The 23,616-nt window shown below is 43.6% G+C and overlaps 1 protein-coding gene across 2 annotated transcripts in view; it reads right to left on the reverse strand.

The window, feature by feature from the left end:
* Positions 1-23,616, reverse strand: part of ARHGEF4 (Rho guanine nucleotide exchange factor 4) — a 187,361-nt gene that overhangs the window by 63,496 nt on the left and 100,249 nt on the right. The window lies entirely within an intron of this gene.

Below are 23,616 nucleotides of genomic sequence, written 5' to 3' on the forward strand. Positions count from 1 at the left end.
AACATGGAAGGTAAAGCAGCATCAAAGAGTGTTATTACAGCTGACAAGCCTGACAAAAATGGACTGGAAGAGATTTTGTCAAAAAGGTTCCAGGAATTTATTTGTTTTTATCTGTTTGTTTTTAGAAGAGCATCAGCTCCAGATTTTCAAAACCTTATAGCACATCCCACAAGTTGGAAGATCAGCAATCTGGCAAAAAGCTGTTTATTTAAAAGATTATTCCCACAGACTCCCCTATATGATCTCAACTTGCCACTCTTTCAGTGCATGGTTACTGCGGCATCACCCCTGGAATCACCTTTGGGCTTCTCTCAGCTTTTGTTTGCACAAATATGTGAAATTTGCCTGTGGGAATGTGCAAACACAGGAGCCACACTTATCCTGCTGCTGCTGAGTCTTATTGCTCTGCCTTCACCTAATCTGTGCTCATCTGAACCAAAGCCCTGGTGCATACTCAAGCATTCCAAAAATCTTTGTTTTATTTCTTTTTTTCTCTTCCAGAATGCAAATGAAAGACCCTTAAACAATTCAGAGAGAACAATATTATTAGTCATCACCAGCCCTCAAATAAAGACCTCCAACAGAAAATGTTCCCCCATTCTCTCAGGAATTGTTGTCCCTCCTGCCTCTGCAGCTGCTTTCCAAAGACTTAATTGGTGATTTCTTCATGCAAGTGCTGTTATGTCCCAAATCTCACACTGCCCTTGTCTCTTTTAATTCTATTGATTTAGTGATGATTTGCTTCACCTCTAAAACAACTTCCTCAGAGCACTCACAGGAGCATGGTAGGAACTCAGCTATCCTGGGTTCTCACAGAGCCTCCTTTCTTATACCTGGTGCTTTATTAAACAAAGCAAAGAACACAGACCTGCTGCAGGAAATTCTGGTTGACTTTTATTTCCTGGAGGTCTCAGAAAACAAATGTTAACTGCTGTCCTGAGTTCAGTTGAGACTAATGTCACCTAGTACAGGTCATGCAGTTCCTCACATCTGTGCTCCGCTCCTCTCTCAAGGATGGATCTGCCTCACACATTCCAAGTGCCAGGAATTAGTGAACACAAGTTGCTGTCAAACCATCAAAAATAAAAAATGAAACCCATATTTCCAAAGATTCTGCATTTTTGTTCTGTCTCTACATTCAAGCACACCCTCAAGAGACCAAGAGCTTGGTAGCTAAGTCTTTGCTAAAGATTTTGTTGCCAAAAGCAAAAAAATTTCTTCAGTTCTAAGTCACAGTCTAGAAACAAGAAAATTCCACTACACACAAAGTTTAACTACTGGCCTGAAAAAACACACTAAAGAGGGCTAAGATATTTTTTATGAAGAATTGTCACTAGGATGTCAAACATTTCATATCGCAATAGTCTCTAGAATGTTCCACTTGGTCATGCCAACTTTGCATGGAAAAAAAAACAGACACAGGTTTTTCTTATAATGGCATCATCCACACTGTAACTTGAACCATTAAAAATCAAGAATTGTTTTCATAATAATTTAAAGCCTTGGCAATGTGGCCACTTTGGTTAAGGTAAAACTATCAGCAGAGCCTGGAGGAGGCCTGCAAGCCCCAGCCTGGGCTGGTGAGTGGCACAGGCACTGGGCAGGGGCTGTTTGCAGCACAAAGAGCCTCTGCTGGCACTTGGGGAAGGCAGGCTGTTTATCCAAGTGTCTGAGGACACGTTTAAGAGGCTAACTTGGAACACTTCAATTTGAAAAATGTGACCTTTGGTTTTTCCCAGAATTCTGCATAAATGCCATAAATTTAGTCTTTATCTTGGTGAAGCTATCCAGGCTGACAAGTGGCTTATATCTATGACCTTGGACCACAGAAGTAATTAAAAATGAATGCCATGAGAAGACTTTCAATTGCTCTTGTGCATTATCAAGTATAAGTCTCGAGGGGCAGCAAGATTGTTTTGTTGACATTATTTTGCATGAGCAGTCAGATGAAGAAGGTTTCATGCTGGGGATACAATATTTTCATTAAAAAATACTTTTAAAACTGCTTTACCTATAGGAAATCCCTCTGTCCCAGTTTATATTTTAATCTGAGTTCTAAGAAAATCCCTGAGATGAAGCTACCAAATATTTCTGAGAGGAAAACAGAAAATCAAGGATTAATATTATTTAACTACAAGTGCCACAATAGCTAAGGGATCAGGCTTTTTGCAGCATACATTTGAATCACACAATGCTACACAAAGGAGTCAAAGCCAGGCTCTGAATTAGTCAGGGGAATTCTTTGGTGTTATTTAGAGCAGATTTGGGAGATCAGCTCTGAGCAAGCTACAGGACAGATGCTGAACATGGCCAAATGTAATCCAGTTTTTATAGCTGAGTAGAAAAAGCCACAAGAGCATTGCCAGTGGAAGGTGGGTGCAGAACAGCAGGGCACCACATCAGCTCAGGGACCTGCTGGACAGAGACAAGGTGGAAATCCAAACCCACTCAGACATGGCATATTTACACTTTTGTTCGCACAAACTTTGCTGCCAGACAGGACTGGCTGGTTTTAATCATCAATACCTGTGCTGAAGAGCAGGTGCACAAACCAAGGCAAGAAGGTTGGAGCCCAGAGGTGCCCTGGATGAGTCTCCTGCCCTCAGGGCTTGGCTGGGGGTGCCCTTCACAGCAGATCCAGCTGCAGCCCACACCTGCCAGCCCCCAACACCTCTCCTCCCCAGGGGCTCCACACCTTCCTGCCAGTGAAACGTGTGAAAGTGAGAGAATCTGCACTGAAATAATATCAAATAATAAAATCAAATAATATCAACGATATCACTGTACATGGACACTGATATTCTTATTAAATGCATTGAAGAACTCAAGGACAGGCCTTACAGCCTTATGCTGTTGATTTGTTCTTATGGGCTGCCCACTGTGAAGCACTTGTTCCCTGGGAGTCTGGGGATGCAGATATGATAGATTACTGCAAATCAGATTTAAAGAATTATCCTCAAGATACTGAGCCTACTGATTGATGTATCTCAATAAACTTTCTAATATCATAGGAACAAAAGGAGGCTTTGCTTTCAATAAAATGAAGTTTCCTAGGAAACTGGTGTGAGAAGGTGCCTCATTTCAGAGTTCTTCCACAACATTCAGCTCCAGGTCTGAACTGTGGCTGGATGTGTCAGATGCAATCTCAGCCTACAGCAAGAAAACTCTTCCAAGGAAAACATTATTCCTCTTGAAATCCATTAAGTATTCCATTCAAAACCATTATTAATAGCCCCTTTAAAAGGAAAGGTGACATTGGCCAGGGTGCCTTTCATAGTTAAATCCATCACTTAGGATGTTTGCTGTGGGCCTGGAGATGGAAATCAGAACAGCAGAGTTGGGCAGATCAGCATTTCAGCAAATTGTGAGCCTGAGATGCTAAGCATGCATTTTGAACTGTGAATTCCAAATGACACATTACCACTTCCAGATCACTGCATGCAACACAGAATATTTTGGAGCTTTAGAATCTAATTTAGAAGTGGAGCCCGTGCCCAGCTGGAGATGAAGAATGAAGCACAGCCAAAGGCAGCTGTATGTAAGCACTGGTCAGAAAAGGGACATTCTCCTGGAGACCTGGCTGCAGCAAAGCCATCCTTGCAAATCTGACACCAGTGGGGAGCTTGTTTGCAAAATACACCCAGGCTAAAACAGGAACATCCCTTCAGAGCAAGCCTCTGTGTGTTCTAATGCACTGCCCTGGTTAACAAACCTGCAATTCCTTATCAATTGTTTGGATTTATGAAACAAGCACAATAATCCTTTCACTCAAGGGCAGGTGTGTCAAATGTGATCTTCCCTGTGTTTAGCCAAATTTTAAAACATTGAATTCCACAGTGCCACTGCTATTGAATGCTATCTGTGTATTTTAAACTGGCTGGACACATGGCCTGGATGAAGTGTAAACACAAAATCTGTCAGTTTAGATCATATTTCTGTAAGACCAAGCTCCTGGCTAATTTTCATATTCATCATGACTTGTTCTGTGCAGAAACATCTTCCTTTAAGTTAAGGTATAGCTGTCTCTGTCTCATAAATTCAAATAATTATTTTTATGTTCAGCTTTGGTGGTATTCCCCTGCACCAAAAGCCCAACTTCATCATTTCTGAGTGACAGCCTATGTAATGCAGGATTATTACATCAAAGGACAACACTGAAGTATCAATAAAGGAAAGAGGCCCTCAAGAGACTACTGTCAAAAGATATAAATTTCTTCCTCTGATATGAAAAAAACCCTACCCCAACCTCTAAAACAAATTCCCAGATGATGTCCATCCATCCTGGAAAGCCATCCATCTTTGCTGTGACAGTGACCAGTGCTCTCAGCACCAAAAACATTTGTTTCACTTGACAAGTAAGGGGTGTGGAGAGTGAGCTGGAGAGCCCAAGAGGAGGGAAACAGCAGCAGGGCAAGGCTCACCCTGCACAGGGCTGCTGTGCCTCCCCTCAACAGCCACAGATATTTCCTCAAAAGCAGCTAGAGGAGATACTGCTCTGCTGCGCCTCATTTTTTGTAAAATCAGATCTTCAGGGACAGGTGGGAACAGTGAGTGTTGTTGATTTATTCTAAAAGAGCTTTAAAAGAGGCTTATTCTAGTGATTAAAATCAGTGAGTGAGGCATGTAGCACGCAGTGGGGACCATGGAAGCTGAGCATGCTGTAAAATTCATAAAAAATTGAGAATGCTTTGTTAGTCTGATGCCTTGTGAAGGCTGACCTAGAACAGAGACCAAACAGAGTTAAAGAATAAAGCATGGATTTATTAGGAGGCCTCAGATGATCCACCTTGGGCAGCACAAGGGCCCAGCCAGGGCTGCACCCAAGATGAACCAAAATGGTTCCAAAAATGCACGGCCGGGCACGGGGTCTGTCCCTTGGATCAGTTCTGCTCCATTTGCATCTTGCAGTTCATTGTCCCATTCCAGCTTTAGCCCATGCAATCCCATCCCTCTTGTTTTTCTCTCTCCAGCCCACGGTGTTTGTGCTCTTGGGCTGAGATTTGGATCATTTGTCCTTGGTGCCCAGCTAGAGCAGGAATTGTTTTGTCTCCCTGCTCTGTGCTCAGAGCTCACCATCCCCTGATATGACCCCAGACCCACACACTAAAGCAGCACAGAAACAGAAAAATACAAAAGCTGAACCCTGAGGCATCAAGTGCACCAGGCCATTTGGGTGCAGCAATGCCAGATACCCCTCAGGATGCCTGTGCTGTGTGGCATGCTGCATTCTGGGCTGCAGCTCTCCTGTCACCTGCCCTGGGGGCCATGCTGCACTGCAGCACACAGTGATGAACAGACCTGTCCCTGTCCCCCACCCTGCCTGGAGAGAGCCAGCACTGCCACCAGCTGCAGCCTGCACAGCACCAGGGCACACAGTGCAGAGGACACTCACTCTTCAGCCATTCAGCTCTGACCCTTCTACTCACACACTGGCCCAAAGCAAACTCAGGAATCTTTACAAGTTAGCTCTTTGCTTGTATCAACAAACTGGGTTGACCACCTCTTCTCCGGAATAAAACCAAAAGATGGGTAATAGGGACCTGTAGCAACCTCCCCACCCTCAGCAGAGCTCTAAAGCCCACCCCATTAGAGAGCAGCCCCTCCAAGGAGCCCATCGTGCAGCTGACAGAGCCATTATACACAGAGATGAGGGATATAAATCTCTTCACAATCCTGTTTCCTCAAACCTTGATTAATTACTCTTCTGTCTGCCTTCTTTCCTTTCAAACACAAATGCAAAGGCCAGGCTCCAGAAGTGGGACATTCTTCCCCTCAAGGCCGTGTGTGAACTCAGCAGGTGCAGTTCCACTGAGGGCAGGAAATTGCCATTTCTAGACCCTGTTCCTGGCGTCTGCTTATCTTTGCTGCTGGAAACGGAGCAAATGTCATCAAAGTGTATCAGAAGTTAAACAATCCCCTTGACTCCAGCATCCCTCTGCTGTAAATACAGTCTGAGCTTGTTTGAACTGGAAATTGTCATTCCTGGGAATAATTGCTCTGTACACAGCACTGCCTCCAGTCGATACCAAGGCACATTTTCTGAGCTGTATGAGTTTTCATTACTAACCTCAGAGCAACCTTAAAGGTTTGGGTTCATTCTTTTCACCACACTGCACAGATCCTTCTTTGCATAATCTCAAAAATGTCAACAGCAAAGCAATCAGAGCAGGCCCAACGGTGCTTGCCTGGTTTCAGTGCAGAGCAGCATTTCCAGTCTGATAGAGGCTGGAGAGCTCCCTCAGAGGGGAGAGAAAAATGCACAGATCCCTTCTAATGGGGAACAGATTTATCCTAGAGGGGAGGGACAAAAAGAACAGAGGAATTCACAACTAAACTAGGTAGTAGCAGAGAGATGATAAAAGGTATGATTAATACCTCAATTCTAATTAGTGCTCCCAGTCTAAAGCAACAAAATAGCATCCTTTCATGTTGGCCTCCTCCATACTGCAGGCACAACAGAGCAGTTTTCACCTGAAACCATCATTTCTCCTCATGTTCTGCAGTGGTTGGGATCACCACAGGTTTGAGTTGTGACTTTGGAGAGGGCTTGGGCACCGGCAGCTGGAATGGCTGACACTCAGCTACCACAGTCATGGGTCACCACAGTTCCAATGACTCCACCACTAAATCTACAGCTTCACATTTCAGCCAGCTCCAGTCTCATCCAGCCTTTGGGGAGGAGAGAAGCACATTGTGAAGATGTTACATTTCCAAGCAATGGGGTCTAGGACTCAAAAAAGAGGCTGGGGCTGGTGAAGAAGTCAGTAGGTCTTCTCAGTTCCAAAATGATGACAGCTGGAGAACTGATCTGGAAATCATGAGGAGAAGGTTTCTGCTTTCCTGGTGACAGCACTGCAGCATCCCTGTGTACAGAACACATTGGATTCCTGTGGCCTTGGCTATTGCCAGAACCACTGAAATCTGTCAAACCCTAGGGAGAGCTGAGTTTGGTCTGTGTGAAGACAGCTCCTGGACTTGACAAATATTTTCCTCTCCCTTGGGGAATGCAAATAGTGTGAACTCAATCTCACCACAATTGACGCTACTTCCTCAACTAAGCATCCACTTTGTTCCTAAGAATAATCTCAGTTAGATCTCCCTTTGGGAAAAAACTGCAGGAAAAAGAGAAATTTGCACCTAATTCAGTCTCCTGACAGTGTTTTGCTAGGCACAAAGTCAGTATCTTCATCATGCTCACAGAAATGGTTACGTGGAAATAGGAGTCTTAGGCAAAAATTCTTACATTGAAATTCCAGGTATTTCCACAAATAGTCAAAAAGACAACAAATCCCAAAATTACACAGTGTTAATTATACAGTGTTAATTTTTTAATCCCAAAATTATACAGTGTGCAAAGAGAGTCCAGAGCAGACACTATCCCTAGGGTACCATAAAGGTGAGATCACACAGGAGTCAGCAGCAAGAGAGGAAAGTCTGCTCAGTGGGCTCAGCTGAGGACCTTCTCTTCCAGCAGAACAAGAGCAGCAAGAGCTTTATGTAACATTAGCAAAGGGGAGGGAGGTTCCAGGCTGCTTCATCTCATAACAGATCTATCTTGCCCAAAAAAGACCCATGATGCAAAACATTTCCCCCCCAGTTATTAATTTATACTTCTGACATCAGTGAGTGGAGCTGTTATTGCATCAAATAATCCCATTTTTCTGGTGATGTGGAAAAAGCTGAGAAGGACCAAGATGGATAGGAGGACAAGCAATGCAGACCCCCTGTCCAAGGTGATGCCAGCAACACACGCTGCTTGTTTCCCTGCCCTCATTCCAGGAAGGGAACACATCCCCAGCCCCTGAGCCACCATCAGGATTGTACAGAAGGGGCAGATTCGCTCTTGCTGCCTCAACCTGATAGATATTCATCGCCATTGCAGCAATAAGAGAGGATTTGGACTTTAAAAACAACATCTGAAAGCACATAAATATATTTCAGAAGCAGGTTGAAACAATTTGACCAGTGGAAAAGCCTCTTCAGCCTCTAACTAATGTCTTGCATTTGTCCAGCAAGGAATGACAGGCAAATCTGGGCTTGAGAGAACAACGTGTAAATTGTATTTCCATGGCCCACAAACATCCTGTGCTGGGTTCTGATGAGAAAGATGTTGAAGGACTGCTTCAATTTTCTTTTGGTCCAGCATTTGATTTACATCTCCTTCAATCCCTCCCCAGTTATCTCTGCTCTAAGAGGACCAAGGGTGAAGCAAATGCAGCTCTTAGAGCTAACAGGGACATGGAGATGGCCCCAGAGGCATCAAGCAGAATCTGGAATTCCCATTCCCTGTGGGTACACAATACCATTTTCAGTACTTGCTGACCTGTGTCCGCAAGAAGAATGGGGTCAGAAAGGCAAGAAAACGCAGATGTAGCACAGAAGCAGAAGACAGAGTGTGAGACAACCCCAAAACCTGCATGTACCATTGAGCACTGAGCCTGAATTCTGCACATTGCTGCTGAAAGCACTCCCTGATAAGGTCTGGCATCTGCATTCTGGGCCTCACAAACCAGGAACTGACCATGCCAGTAAAACAGTTAAACACTATCATATCTAAAGTATGCTTGGATGATATTTTTTGTTCATTTTTGGAACAGAATGGAGAGTCACCACAAATAAGTTCTCCAAGATGGGGGTACTGAGCTGCCTAGAATACCAAACTTGATCCAATTCTTCCTACATGACTCACATAGTTTTAATTACCTATGAGACCTTCCAGGTACCCTACTGAGTCTACAATTGTCACAACTCAAACATCCACACAACATGGCACTGAAAGTGGAAAGAGGGAGCCTGTGAAGTCATCTTCATTCTACACAAATACACAGGAGGCTTTTGAATACATAAATTAGTAGGGAATAAATATCTTGGAAACATAAGTGTGCTCCTAACTGTGCAGAAAGTATTTAATCCAGCTTTTACTGGAGTAAAGGAATATTGGAATGGAACCAAAGTGATTTACTGTGTAGTAATGAAATAAAAAAATCAGTGAAGCCAATTACTTGAATTGCAGGTCAAAGCATAAGTGGTAGCCCAGTGTTCATCCTGACCTTGTCTACACAGGGCAAGACTGGAAGGGACCCCCACCAAATCTCCTTGCCAGTTCATCTGCTCTGAACCTGAATCAACAGCAGTAGTAGTTTCTGAGAAAGGTTTCCCCAATCTCCTCCTCAAGACCTTTCCTGACTGAGCCTTCACAGTCTCTCCAGGTATCTTTTTCAGGGTTTCTCCTAGCATCCAATCAGAAACATCTTTGCCACAGATTTCTCCCCCCTCACTATCCCCAACATATAAATAAGTATCAAATAGTCACCTTCAGGACAGCCTCTACAGGCATTTCAAGATTCATGTCTTCCTCCATTCTCCTCTACTGCACACACCTAAAATCATCCAAACTTCTTCTGTAGATCACATGCCCTCAATTACTCTCATTACTTTCTTCTGGATCCTCTCCAACTCATCCCACAGCACTCTCATTGTGGTGCCCAAAAATATGCTCTGTATCTCCTTTAAACCACTACACATGCACTTAACAAGTCAGCCTACACACTGCTTCATGCTTCAAGCTAAGCACATTCAACTGACGTTGTTAGGAGTTCAGAACAGCTTTATTTTAAATTATAGAGTGGATTGATGTAGTGCATCTTAGACTAGAATGGGCAACAAGAATGCATCTGCTGTGAGCTCATTGGAATCCAGTTAAATTGAGGGCAGTGTGTTTCTGGGCCCCAGGAGCAGTTGCTGCCTTCACCCAAGTTCAGTGCTGTTCCAGGAGGAAAGTGCCAGACATTTCCCTGCTCTGCAAACCCAGCACAACGTGTCCTGACACAGCCACGCTCTGGTTTGGGAGTCCTCTGACTCACTGTGCCTCTCCATGTGCACTGAGCACAGAAAGCAATTGCTGGTACCCATTTTGGTCTGAACTTTGAGCACCCCTCCTGAGAGCTCTGCTCAACCTGGATGTCTCTCATTTCCTTTTATTTACTGCAGCTCAGCCAGATCCTGGAGAGAGACCTGTCAGTTCTTGTTGTGTGCAGCTCAGTGACCTTCAGGAGACAGTCCTGCTGCTGAGCATTTTGTTCAGCAGAGAACTGAGGAGAAAAGCGCAGAGCCAGGTCCTGCAAGATCACACTGCCCAATGATCTGCTCTCCCTAATGCAAAAGGGCAGAGTATTCCCTTCCCTGCTTTCTACCCCGTTAGCCTGACTATAAATGTGATTGCACTGATAAACATCCACAGCAAGAGATCATTTGCCCAAACTAATTAACTGCTGCCACCAAATCACCATGTCATATTTTCACTAGGAAAGTGCAGCCTACACTGCTGTGTGACATTTAGCTTTTAATTGCCCTCAGTCACCAGCAACAAAAATTGAGATGTTATTATTTGTGTTGGTGAAAGTTCCCCCTCTAGATAAAACATGAGGCCTGTCAAATACCATCACAGGAGCACTAATGCTCTGGGTTAAGCTGCAGCAGAGGCTGTCAGGGAGCTGCCCAGCCCCCAGAGGGAAGGGGACATGGGAAGAAGGGGATTAGGACAATCTGATGCAGCACAGCATCACTGGGGCACAGCAGGGAAGGAGGAATGCTCAGGGCAGGGATTCATGCTGAGCAGATACTCCCACTCAGCCTGCCTCCAGCCAAGGGAGCAGGGAGCAGCTCACCACACTCCCAAGCCTGCTGCTCTCACTGGATTTTGAAAGACTTTGGCCAGCAAGGTTTGCTCTGAGTGGTTTTCATCTGTGCAAACAAGGACAGAACAGCTGCACTGGGAAATTCTGTCTTGCTCCAATTAGCTTGTGGCTGCTCACCAGCCAATTGTCCTGAGAGCTGCCCTTTGCAGTCAGAGCATGACTTCCAACCTCACCTCAAGCACCATTAGGAAATTGCTCTTAAAAATTTCCAATTTTTATTTTCATCTCTCAATAAACCTTCCTGCTGGTTTTACTCTGACAGCACCATGTCTGTAGAGACCAGAGAATTCAAGTGCCTGAAGCCACTTCTATACAAGCCACTCAGCTGAGGCAGATAATTGGGACCAGTTAAGAGCTCAGTTGGGCATGCACACATTTTAATGTTCTCCTCAATTCCAGGATGGGCAGAGCACACAGGCAGCGAACAAAATGCCTTTTGGGGTTGTATCACACCAAATATCTTATTGCCAGCAGAACTGAAGATGCCAGGGCCAGGAACAAAGCTATTAATTCAGGGGAGAGGCTCACCTTACAGTCACAGAATATGCATCAGGAAGTACAAGGTGATTTTAAAATTTTAATTCAAGGCTGGAAGGATCAATATCCAAATTAGCCCACAGTGACCTAGCTCCAGAAGGAGCAAGGATACATCAATTGAGTGTTTCAGCCAGGTTGACTAGCCAGGCTGTGACAGGACCCTGTTACAACCTGGCTGTGAAGATCTAACCCACCCAGGCATCTCTGCTCATGTGTAAATACCTTGGAAGTCCTTCACAGTGCTCAGTTTTGACAGGTAGAAACTAACTTTGGAGCTTTCCATCCACAGATTTTTCCAGGAAAAAGAAAGAAATGCCCAACTCCATCTAAAGTTCTTGTAAATCAAGGCCCTGAACAAACTAAAATTCAACATCAAAGACTAAACTGTGAATCCTTTGCTCACCTTAGTATATAAAACTCTGCAGCTGTGTGCTGTAAACCAGTGACCTGTCACAAGAGAGTATGAGCTCAGCAGCCCAAGTAAGTGGATCCCAGTTCCTACTGTGCCCACAGCAGAGTCCAGGACAAAATCCAGCCTGCCTGCCAGCCCCAGGCCCTGGAAACACAACCTCAGCTGCCCTATTTTGCTATTTGCCCTGGAATTTACTCCCATTTTCACTATGGCTGTGTAACCAAGCACAGCAAGTGGGGACTGTGAGCTTGGAAAATGTGGTAGTTTACAGTGTTTTGCTCCTGCTTAAGCAAGCTGTGTTTTGAAAGAATGGGAGTTACATGCCAGAAAAGCTGCAGACTAATTTTAAAAATAATTGAGGAAGATATTCTTCTACTTTTTCATATGATTTATGCCATTACTGCAGCTTCTCTCTCTTCCATGAAGTCTTTAATGAGGAGTAAGACAAGTGATCAGCAGCACAAGAACTCAGATGCTTCCTGGAATTGTTGGGGTTTAATGTAAATGCATAAAATCCAGGCATCACAGAGCTTTTTGCAATATAATCCCAAAGCTGCTTAGAGGCCAACTCAAGATAAAAATTTTTGTTCCTGTCTGGTTACCCTGAGCATGCAATAACCTCTCAGAGGCTGCTGCCAGAGGCTATGAATTCACCTCCAGGTATGTGTTTTATATGCAGCAATATGTTGTCATTAAAACAAAGCTCCACACAAGTCACATCTTAGTCATTGTCCATAAGCTGCCCTTGGAAACAATTTTACTGTCTGCTTACTCCAAGAATACAATTACTTTTTGCTGCACAAGATGCACAGCATGAGGATGTTCCAAAACTGTTACAGGAATTTTGTGGGTTTTTTCAAAAAGAAAAGCTTTGAATAGCTCCTTGTGTCACTAGAATGCAAAGGGACTGATCTCACCACCACTCTAAACACCAGGCAGTTTAGGGACACAGACCCTCTGCTAGGTGGGAGTACACAAGGGAACAAGCTGACAGTGGAAAGCAGAGCCAGGCAAAGCCATTTGCTGGTAATCTCCCTGAAACTGAAGGAAGATCTCCTCATTCTTACTTTTGTAGGTTTTGCTGCACCACTAACTCACCCGTGTCACTACCTGCAATCAGACCCAAATAGGAATAAATATTAATAAAGAGATAAATAATAAATTAAACAAAATACTAAATTAAACAATATAATAAATTAAACAAATAATAAAAATAATAAATTAATAAATATTCATTTCGGCCAATTCCCCTGCTGTGCTCCACAGTAAAATGACTCCTGGAGCTCTCACCACTGGGAGGAAGCCACAATAGCATACATAGCTTTTGTAAACAGGCCTGAAAGCTCCCTTGGTTTTGTAATCATCTTACACAACTGCTATCAGCCATGACAGCATCCTTTCAGATTATAATGTCCTGAGACATGCAGATAGCAAAGACTTGCCTAAGGCTACTCTTCTTCTGCTTGTAAAACTATTAATAAAAATACCTAGGCAAAGACTTGGCTTTATTGCTATAGATTAAATGAAAAGGCAACTGTGCAAGAAGTCTGGCCAGAAGGATTACATTATTATTGATCTGGTTATTGTCTGATCAGGTCAGCAGCAGGTCAGCAGCAGGACTCACATTCCTGCCATACAGCCCAACTATTCAGAGAAGATTTGTCCTCTCGGGCAGAGTTTCCTCTGCTGCCTGCACTGCATAGGCTGGAATGGAGCTGTGGATTGGCAGGGATCCACTGCTGCTGCAACACAACCATTGCAATGGACTAAAATTTGCTATTTTGGCCGCACTTTTTCAAGCTGCAGAAGGAAGCCCACGTGGGGGACCATCCATATACATGGTATGACCAAATGAAAGGGTGCAGCAAACCCCTGAATTTATGCTTTGCAAAAAGGAAGCAAAATCTGTGCTTGCAGCATTTGGTGGTCCTTCCATTGCTGGGCACAGCTCAGCTTTGCTTTTTTGTTAATAATCACGATCAGCCACCCAGAATGGCTGCCTGCACAGGAAGTGGGCATGGCACCAAAGCCAGCAAGCTGGGTCACATTCCCAGCAGTAATTACAACAGAGAAAGAAAATAGCAGGGGAAGAAGACAATACCCAAAATCAAGTGGTGGGATGACAGAAGAACATACATTTGTGCTTCAAAATACCCATGGGATCAACTCTCTGTAATTCAGCCTGCACATTGTCCCTTCAACCCATAGCCATGCCAGGAGGCTGCTCTGGTTTTGCTGGGGAGCACAAGGGCCTTGCCAGCAGCCAGGCTCAGGACGTGCAGCAGCAGCTTCCTGATGCACACCAGGCATGTGCTCCTCCAGCAGGCCAGGATGTTATTGTTCTCATGGACTCATGCTGGCAAGAAGTCCTCTCTCCACCCAAAGCCACAGAAAGCTCTCCAAGTTGGAATCTCATACTTCCCAGTTTGCAAATCTTCCATCCTGGAGGCCTTGTGGAACAAGCACCAGACCAACTCTGTGATCCCATGCTCAGCTATGGATTGACTGGGGGGAACTCCAAATGCTTTCAGCAGCTCTGAGCTTGGGCTGTCCACATTTCCAGCTATTTAGGCAACTTTGGATGAACCAGGAAACAAAACATAAAAGAGAAAAAAAATTCTGGAGAACCCTTTTCTAGACTTAGCGAATGCATCAAGAGACTGTAGAAACATTCAAGTTCAGAGTAACAGAAAAGCATGGAAATTTTACTTTAAATGACTTTATTATCCTCATCTGGAACAAATAAATTATAACTTATTTAACTAAATTATATTATATTTAAAATTATTTAGATTGTACTTTAAATTATATTTTAAGTCTCACCTATGGATTTTTGTTAAATTAAATTTTAAGTCTCCCCTATGGGTTTTTGGGAAGGGGAGGCAATGAAAGAAACTCAAAATTTATCTTAGAAAGTCTGGTCTAAAAGCTGCCTCACTCTAGATGTACAAAGATTTGGGCTCACAAGAGAAGCCTCCAAGGTAATTTAACAGACTGTTCTTCCTGTGGCAATCCTTGGTGTATGTAAAACACAAACCTTATACCTGTTGTGGATAGATAACTTTATTGCACACATGAGGAGGAGACACCACCTGTGTTTGCTACTGAAAGGAGCAGTGCCTCTCCTGCAAACCAAGCGTGGGGAAAGAGCCTGAAAATCAGAAGCAGAGCAAACACCTGAGAGCAGCAGTGGCAGAGAGCTCCAGGCTGAGGCCATCACTGAGGTTAGGATGATTTTTAGCCTGTGCTTTCTGTTTTTCTGACATTGCTTCAGATCTTCAGGATCCCAGCTATAAAAACATTCCTCTTAGGAGGAACATGGGAGTGAGAACAAAGAGAGAGATTTCCTTCAATAGCATACACACACTAAGGAAATTCAAAACAAAGAGTCAAACCCTGTTATTTTATAGAGCCTATAACATTCATGTCATGTTACCTTGGAAGACAAAGAAGACTTGCTTTACATTTCAGCTGAATCTCAAGTTTTTTAGCAAAATGCAAGTCAGTTTGTCTCAAGAGAGGAATCTGTCCACAAAACCAAGGACCCTGAAAATCTAGCTGTTATCTGACAGGAATGCAAACATATTAGCCAACAATTAGTTCAACATCCCATTCTTGCTAAGGGGGATTTCCTGCTTCAATCATGCTACACATATTAATAATATTATTTTTAAAAAATCAAAGCAAAATTTATACTCAAGTGTTCAAATAAATCACCTAAACATGATGGCTGAAACAATAATAAGCAAAATCTTGATCACTGAGTGAGAATTACTTGTTCTAAATTGACTTCCTAGGTTAGTCCCATGCTGATCTCAGCACAATTAACCAAAGACCTGCTTAGAAAGGGTGGAATTCAGTTTTATTCCTTGTACAGCTGAAGCTACAATATAGTCTCTTTAATCATCAACTCTGTTTAGCCTCCACAGACATAAACAAATTTAAAGGAATCTAAAGAATTAGCAGGGCCATTAATACAGGACCCAGAAGCTTCAAATCTTCAATTTGACATTAACTGTCTGAAAAGCAGGCAAGATAGAGGATGCCAGATATTTTAACAAAATATCTCATTTGTGCACAGTGTTTCTGGAAGACATTTGTGCTTATGATATAAATGCAATGGTAAGAGTATTTTCAGGGCAAAAGGATCACTAAATGCTGGCAGTTCTAATTATTGCTTGACTGTGACATTCCCATCCCTCTACCACTCAAGCCTTTTTTCACTTAGAAACATCTGAACATCTGGCTTGTGTGTTACCTGAGGATTCTCTTTGCTACACAAACCTCAACAGGGGTCTGAGAAGTCCCAGATGGAGGAGTTTTAGTTTAGAAGGACAAATGCTGTGAGGAGAATTCCCATGGGTCAGAGGGAGCTGAGGTTCTTTTCAACTGCAGACATAAAACTCACAAAGCACAAGTATCCTTCTTTGAGGGAATAACCTTTAAGGACAAAGCCCAGCTCTCCTGGCACATGGAGGGCCCCCTGTGATAAGCAGAATAAGAGGGGTGTATTGAAGAGAAACACCTACACAACTGGGGCATGGAGAGGGAGAAGCTTTTCAAGTGGAAGGACAGCTCTGGCACAAGGACAAACATGTACAAACTTGCTGGAAGGGAATTTAAGACTGGGGAGACATTTTCATTGCAGGAGCTTGTAACTCTCAGAGCTGTAAGCTCCTGGAACAGCCTCCTAAACAGGAGTGATAAAAGCAGGACAATCTAGTTAATTTAGAGACACTGCTGGAAAATGAGTTATAGAAGTGCCCCAGAACAGACCCAGCTATAAGAGAAAAAGGACTGCTCTTATTGGAGACTCTAAGACACAGCAAGTCCCTGATGGTCCTGTATTTTATTTTAAAATTAACTAAAGATGACAAATGAAGGATCAGTCAGCACTGAAACAAACTAAACAAGAAAAACCCTTCATGACCAAAGAACTCAAGTCTTACACCTGTGCTGAACACTGTGAGGAGATGGGTTCTGCTCTGCTGCACGTTCCAAACCCTTGCACAGAGCTGTCAGGATGTTAACTCTGATACCTTGTGAAGGCTCTTCTCTAGAACAGAGATCAGACAGAGCTAAAGAATAAAGTAGGGATTTATTAGGAGGCCTCAATGGATCCACCTTGGGCAGCACAAGAGCCCAGCCAGGGCTGCACCCAGGATGAACCAAAATGGGCACAAAATGCATGACCAGGCACGGGGTCTGTCACTGTGATCAGTTCTGCTCCATTTGCATCTTGCAGTTCATTGTCCCATTCCACCTTTAGCCCATGCAGTCCCACCCTGCTTGTTTTTCTCTCTCCAGCCCACGGTGTTTGTGCTCTGGGGCTGAGATTTGGATCATTTGTCCTTGGTGCCCAGCTGGAGCAGGAATTGTTTTGTCTCCCTGCTCTGTGCAGAGACCTCACCATCCCCTGATATGAACCCCAGACCCACACACTAAAGCAGCCCAGAATCTGAAAAATATAAAAGCTGAAACCTGAGGCATCAACTCCACATGCACAGAAGAAATGTTGAGGAGCCAAGTGAACAGGCAGGGGCTTCCAAGCTCAGCTGTGCCTGGGCTGCCTTTCTGACTGTGAGACATTCAAATGTCTGTCCTGGCACCCCCAAATAACAGACACATAAACTCCCTTATCAGTCAAGGGTTACTGGACAGTGTGCAGCAAAGCTTCATTAAACTGTAGGGGAATCTGGATATTCCCAAATGCCAGAGTAGGGCTCCAGATTCTTTAAAAGTAGTATTTTAAACAGCTTTGCATACAATGCAATAAATGTTACGATCACTTAAGTCTTGTAAGGAAATATACTCCAGAATTTAATAAAGATGAAAGAAGTAAGAACTTCTTGCCATTTTGTTTCTCTAGTCTGAATTGAATTGATCAAATTTCCTTTCTGCAGGAGGAAGTTACAGGAGGGGCTGTAACTCCTGCCTGCACAGCTCTGTCCTTTAACACACCCCAGGATATAATATTTCTGGCTGACTAAGGGACACAAGACTGGAATCTTTCTCAGCTTTTCATCCAAGTTCGTGAAGCATTTCCTGCATGACAACATTTATGTTCAAAATGGTTTTGCTACAACCATTCCATTGTTTGATTCAAACCCAGAAGTTCTGTCTTGCTTCCTTCAAAGAAACTGGATGAGCTCTACCTTGTAAAGGATAGGAGGGGGAAAAGTCCCAATCATCTATTGCCATGGAATCATAGAATAACCTGGGTTGGAAGGGACCCACAAGAAATCCACCTCCTGGCCTCACACAGGACACCCCAAGAGTCACTCTCCATGTGGCCATGACTGATGTCCAAACACTCCTTGGCTGTGTCAGGCTTGGTGCTGGGAGCACTGCCCTGGGAGCCTCTTGCAGTGCCCAGCCACTCTCTGGCTTTTTCTAATATCCTGTCTAAATCTCCCCTGACAGCTCCATGCTGTTCACCCAGCTCCTGTTGCTGGTCACCAGAGAGAAGAAACCAGTGTCTGCCCCTCCTTTTCTCCTCAGGAGGAAGTTGTAGTTTGCAATGAGGTTCCCCCTCACTCCTCTCCAGGCTGAACAAGCCAAGTGACCTCAGCTGCTCCTTGTATGGCTTCTGCTCAAGGCCCTTCAGCATCCTCATAGCTTCCTTTGGACATTCTCTAATAGCTCCAGATCCTCCTTCTATTGTGGCACCCACAACAGCACCCAGCACTTGAGGTGAGGCTACAACACCACAGAGTGGGACAATTTGTCTTTCTGTCCTCCCATTGCCTGTCCCTCGTGCAAGGCTTTCCCAGCCCTACCTGAAGCTCCTTTGGGGTAGGTGGCCTTTAGCTCTGAGGCTCCTGGCAGAGGATCACAGCTACCCCAGAGAGCAGAGCAGAAAGTGAGGAGACTTTTCCTGAACTCTGCAAGAGGCAAGAGTTGCTTGTCTCCATAGCCTGCGTGGGGGGCAAACAGAAGCACACTGGGGCTGCTGTGGGCCTCCCTCCCACTTGTGGGCTGCAGCAATGCCCTGGGAACAATGGAGCCTTAATTAGTGCAGCCAAACAAGGGCTGGAGCTTGAGAGCAGCTGATAAGCATCTGGATAGCAGAGTGATGAACAGAGGCTGCAGCCTGTCACCGAGCTACCAAGGCTGTAACCAAACACTCCCACCTTCTGCAGGCAGCCTGGCCAGTGTCCAAATATGGTCCCAAAAATGTACAGCAGAAACACAGCAGAGAGCTAAAGACTGGAGCTTCTTGTATCAAGGAACAAATTCAGATGAGCACAGCAGGTGATTGATTACAGTGGAAATATGAAGAAACAGCAGATAAGAACTGACAGTATGAATATAAAGGAAAGCCAAAGATTAGCTTTGGGTCACTGAAGAGTTTTGCTGAACATCATTTGGGCAAGAGCACAGCATCATCTTTTGTGCTACCCTGAACAACAAACCCATGCAATGCTGAGTTTTGGAGGTGCACAAATCCCCAAAACTTTGGGCCAGCCAACTGCAGCCAGCAGGCAACAAACACCACTCTGGGATTTCAGCAATGAACAGGAGGAAGCAGGAGTGCCAGACACACAAAAAGTGACTACTAAAGATTTCATGTCTGTAGTCTGATGTTAGTTTTCTCCCCTTACTAGTGTGAAAGCAATAGGCAGAACTGGGGAGGGAGGGCAGAATGAATTCAGAAGTTCCCCTGTTGAAACTGAAGTCACAGTGTTACACAGGTATTGTTAGGAACCAGCTGAAGAGATCTTTCTGCCCCATCCATACACATGATAAACAGCCCAGCTCTGGAACCAGGAGAGAAATTCCTCTGCTCTCCTAAAGATCAGCCCTGTGACACAGCTTCCTGCCTCCCTTTCTGTCTCAGGAGAACCATCACCTGTCTGCCAGGATCCTCCTCTTGTGCTCACCTGGAACAATGCTGGTGACAAGATACTCTGTGGAAACTTCTCATGCATATGAAATGTGCAGAGGTCTTTGAGTCCTTTCTGTGAAACAAAGCAGTTGTGATACCTGCATGGTAGAGGCTGGACTGGACACACTAATCTGTTTTTCAAGGAGCTGAGATTTCCCTTTTGAATAGGGTAAGCATCTACTGAATTAATGGAGTTAATGGAAGACTAAACAACATTCTGCCTGAAAACATTTGAAACTTGCTTGGAAAAAATATTGCTATACATTAAATTTTCAGGTATGTTATATAGCAGAAAAAAATATGACTACACATTACTTCCTTAGGTATGTTATATAGCCTTGATTAATCAGTATCCTTGTTCACAGGGACATTTTTGCCCCAAATTTACAGAAAAATTCCCACTTTTAGTTTCTTTAGGCTGGCAATTTGGAATTTATTGCAAACCCTATCCTGAATTTTCTTTGGTCAGCTTGTTTTTTATTCATATATGCTCAGCACTGGCTAACCTTGTGATCTCAGTATAATAAACTCACTGAAGGGCTGCATTTCTCTAAAGACAATTATGCAGTCTCCTCATGCTAAGGATTTTAAGGCTTTTTGTTGTTTAAACAGAGGATTTTAATTCACAGGATTTTTTAATCCACATTATGTTTAGTTTCAATATCCCATTGTAGGCATTTTCAAATCTTGGTAAGTCTTGTAAAAGGAAAGCACAATTTAGTGTTGGGACTGCAGCTTCCTATACTATGAAGAATTCCAGTGCCTGATTAGCTGTTTGTAACAATCTCAGATGTGTATTTCAGTCTGGCAAGGAAAGATACCAATATCTCTCAAAGACTGAAAGTCAAACAAGAAAATCTGACAGAAAATCCCAAAGTTATCCCAAGCTAAAAATCACAAGAAAACTCAAATAATGAATTTGGGAGAAAAAAGATTATATTATATTTAATTTTAATTTTCAATGAAAACCAATAATAATTAATATGCTTCTCATATACTGATGGTAAATATGATGCAAATGTAAGGGTGAAAACAAAGTAGGCCACAAGTCTGTGAGAATCCTTTTGTACAAACCAAATTTCAAATCCCCTGATGTGCTTTAAATTGTGATTTGGATCAGAAGGTCACAAGCACACCACACCTTTAATATTCTTCAGCTGGAAAATCCTACCTACAGAACTTGCTAGATGAGCTTTAAATTATCAGGAAAAATAGCTCTAGATCAGAACAAGAGAACATGGAAAGTTAAATGGTTTTGTGGGGATTTTTCTTGGTAGAAAAGATTACCATCTCAGAGATAGCACAGCAGCTCTCTAGGTAAGATGGTGAATGCAAGAACAGAATTTGATCAATATCAGAACAGCTTAGCAAGCAAAAATGCAAGCATGTTGCAGTTTCTGTTCAAAAGGGCTTTGGAATTCAACACTTGGAAGGTGGGAAATGAAACTTAACTCCTTGCTCACTGCAGCCCTGTGTTTGTCTCCTCACTTCTCCAAGACAGCCTTCCCCTGGTGCTCAGGAGGACGTGGAGCAGCCAACCATCACACAAGCCTTACACTCTCTGAAGCACAGAAACATCAGTTTATCTTAAATGTTCTCTTTCACAGAGAGAATAAGCTGGGGAGATAGTGGCATAGAAATATTGTGCTAGAGTTTCCTAGCAATAGGCCAGCAAGGAATACGGAAGGGACTTCCCAACTTAAAGCTACAAAGAACCCCACAACAGGGTGCAAATCCTCTCCCACAGCACCTCAGCCAACAGCCAGTAGCTATTTTCACCAAGATGACACTAAACTGCTCTTCTGGAACTTTCTTTTCCTTTAGCATCTTTTATCATCAAACAGGACAGAGTCAAGTAACCACAAAACTCCTTCTCCATCATCATGTAACTTCAGGTAAAGCAAACAGCAAACTGGGTCATCCTGGTGTCTTGTGAAGGCTGATCTAGAACAGTGTCTACATGGAGCTAAAAAATAAAGCAGGGATTTATTAAAAGGCTTCCATGGATCCACCTTGGGCAGCACAAGAGCCCAGCCAGGGCTGCACCCAAGGTGAACCAAAATGGGCACAAAATGCACGAGCGGGCACGGGGTCTGTCACTGTGATCAGTTCTGCTCCATTTGCATCTTGCAGTTCATTGTCCAATTCCACCTTTAGCCCATGCAGTCCCACCCTGCTTGTTTTTCTCTCTCCAGCCCACTGTTATTTATGCTCTTAGACCTGAAATTTGCGTGGTTGTCCCTGGTGCCCAGCTAGAGCAGGAATTGTTTTGTCTCCCTGCTCTGTGCACAGAGCTCACCATCCCCTAATATGAAACTCAGACCCACACACTAAAGCAGCCCAGAATCTGAAAAATATAAAAGCTGAAACCTGAGGCATCAATACAGTGCAGTAAACCATCACCTCTCCTCAATGAGGTCAGAGAAATGAGGCTGTGTCTGGAGAGAGTGAAGCACTTTGTAAGGCACCTTTAGCTTAAATAAGTTTCACAAGAGAAAAACATCAAAGTTCAGGAGATCTGTAGAACTGGGACAGTGTTTATGATTACAGAGATGCTACTGCTAGGAACTTCTTGCCCTTGCCTTCAGTTTCCACACTATGGCCAGCAGTGCCTTCAGGACAGAACTGAATTACATACTTGACTGATTAAGAGCCCACAGACCAAGTCAAAAGGCACTGCTGGGCTGAACTCTCGCCTTGAAAAAGGATGAGATAAACAATTCTAAAATTAAAAGGAAAGGAGGGAGAGATCCACTGTAACAGACAGGTAGTCAAATGAAATGTGACACGTCATCCCTAGAGGAAGGGAAACTGGCAGCTTGGCTGGATTTTCCTCATGACAACCCCAGGATGTATGACTATCTTGGCAGAGGATAGAAAGAGGTCCTTTACTTGTCTGTATCACTGCAGCTCAATTTAATAAGCAGCCTGCTAAAGAGCTAAATTTCCTAATTAATAGTGATTCAAGGAGGCCAACAGCACAACAGAAACGAATTTGCAGTGTTCTTCCAGAAATAGCTGAGTAATCCACTTTGGGGATCATTTTAATGTACATTTCCAATGAACATTTCTGGCTTCTAAAGTTTCAAAAAATATGTGAGGCAGCAAGGAAAATATTTGGTATTCATTTCTGCCTGCTGACCAACCTACCCTTCAAGTTTGTTTGCCAGCCTGCTATCAGATTAGGCATCTATTTGCACAAAATGTTCATGTCAGTTACAGATGAGCTAGTAAATTGTTCCCTGTGGACATCTTGGATACCACCACCTAGGGAAAGAGGCAATAAGTTTGATTCACAAATGTTTCACTGTAGTAGCAGTATTTCCCCACCAGCTAGTGGCCTGATATGCTCTGTGGGACACTACCCTGCTCTTGCTGAAAGCAACAGGTTTTTGATGGATCCATAATTCAGGAATCAAAGGTATGAATCAAGGTACCAAGACACTAACCCAAGGCCAAACTTGACCATGTAGCATAAAGAGCCCTGATTAGCTGAGGAAGAAATGCAAGCTGGCCCCAGGCCAGAGCATATCCACGTTCCCTTTTCAGATGATGAATTCCAGGGTGAGGTAGCTGTGACATATTAAAAGGCCAAAGCCTGAATTTAGCTGTCTGGCAGGGGGCTTGTCTTCACATTATGAGTTGGCTCTTTACTAACTACTAATACCTCAAAACAAGCTCTCTCTCCATTTATTTTTTAAAAAAGTTTACACTGTCCAAACCTTTATACTTGTTTTCATTAGGCAAAACTTTACATTTTCTTACCGAGTTTGACACTTTCTTGTTTTAATGCATTCTTTCTTTTTTTTCTTCTAATTTAAGGTAACAGGTGCTCAAGTTGAGCTGTTAACACGTTTTCAGATTTATGTCAGGAGACTTGTTAGTTCCCTAAACCAAACCAATCAGCACAGAGGTATTCTGAAAGAGAAGAGGGGTACTTCTATCCCCACCCCATGAGCTGTGTGCAGCCTTGCAAAGACTCTGGATTCTGTACTGCTGGAGTGCCACTGAGATGTGCCACGAAGGCAGCACAGACACTGATGCAGAAATTCCAATTGCCAGTTACTCACACACACACCCAC

This window comes from Molothrus ater, chromosome 10 (genome assembly GCF_012460135.2).
Source record: "Molothrus ater isolate BHLD 08-10-18 breed brown headed cowbird chromosome 10, BPBGC_Mater_1.1, whole genome shotgun sequence".
In the NCBI taxonomy this organism is placed as follows: Eukaryota; Metazoa; Chordata; class Aves; order Passeriformes; family Icteridae; genus Molothrus; species Molothrus ater.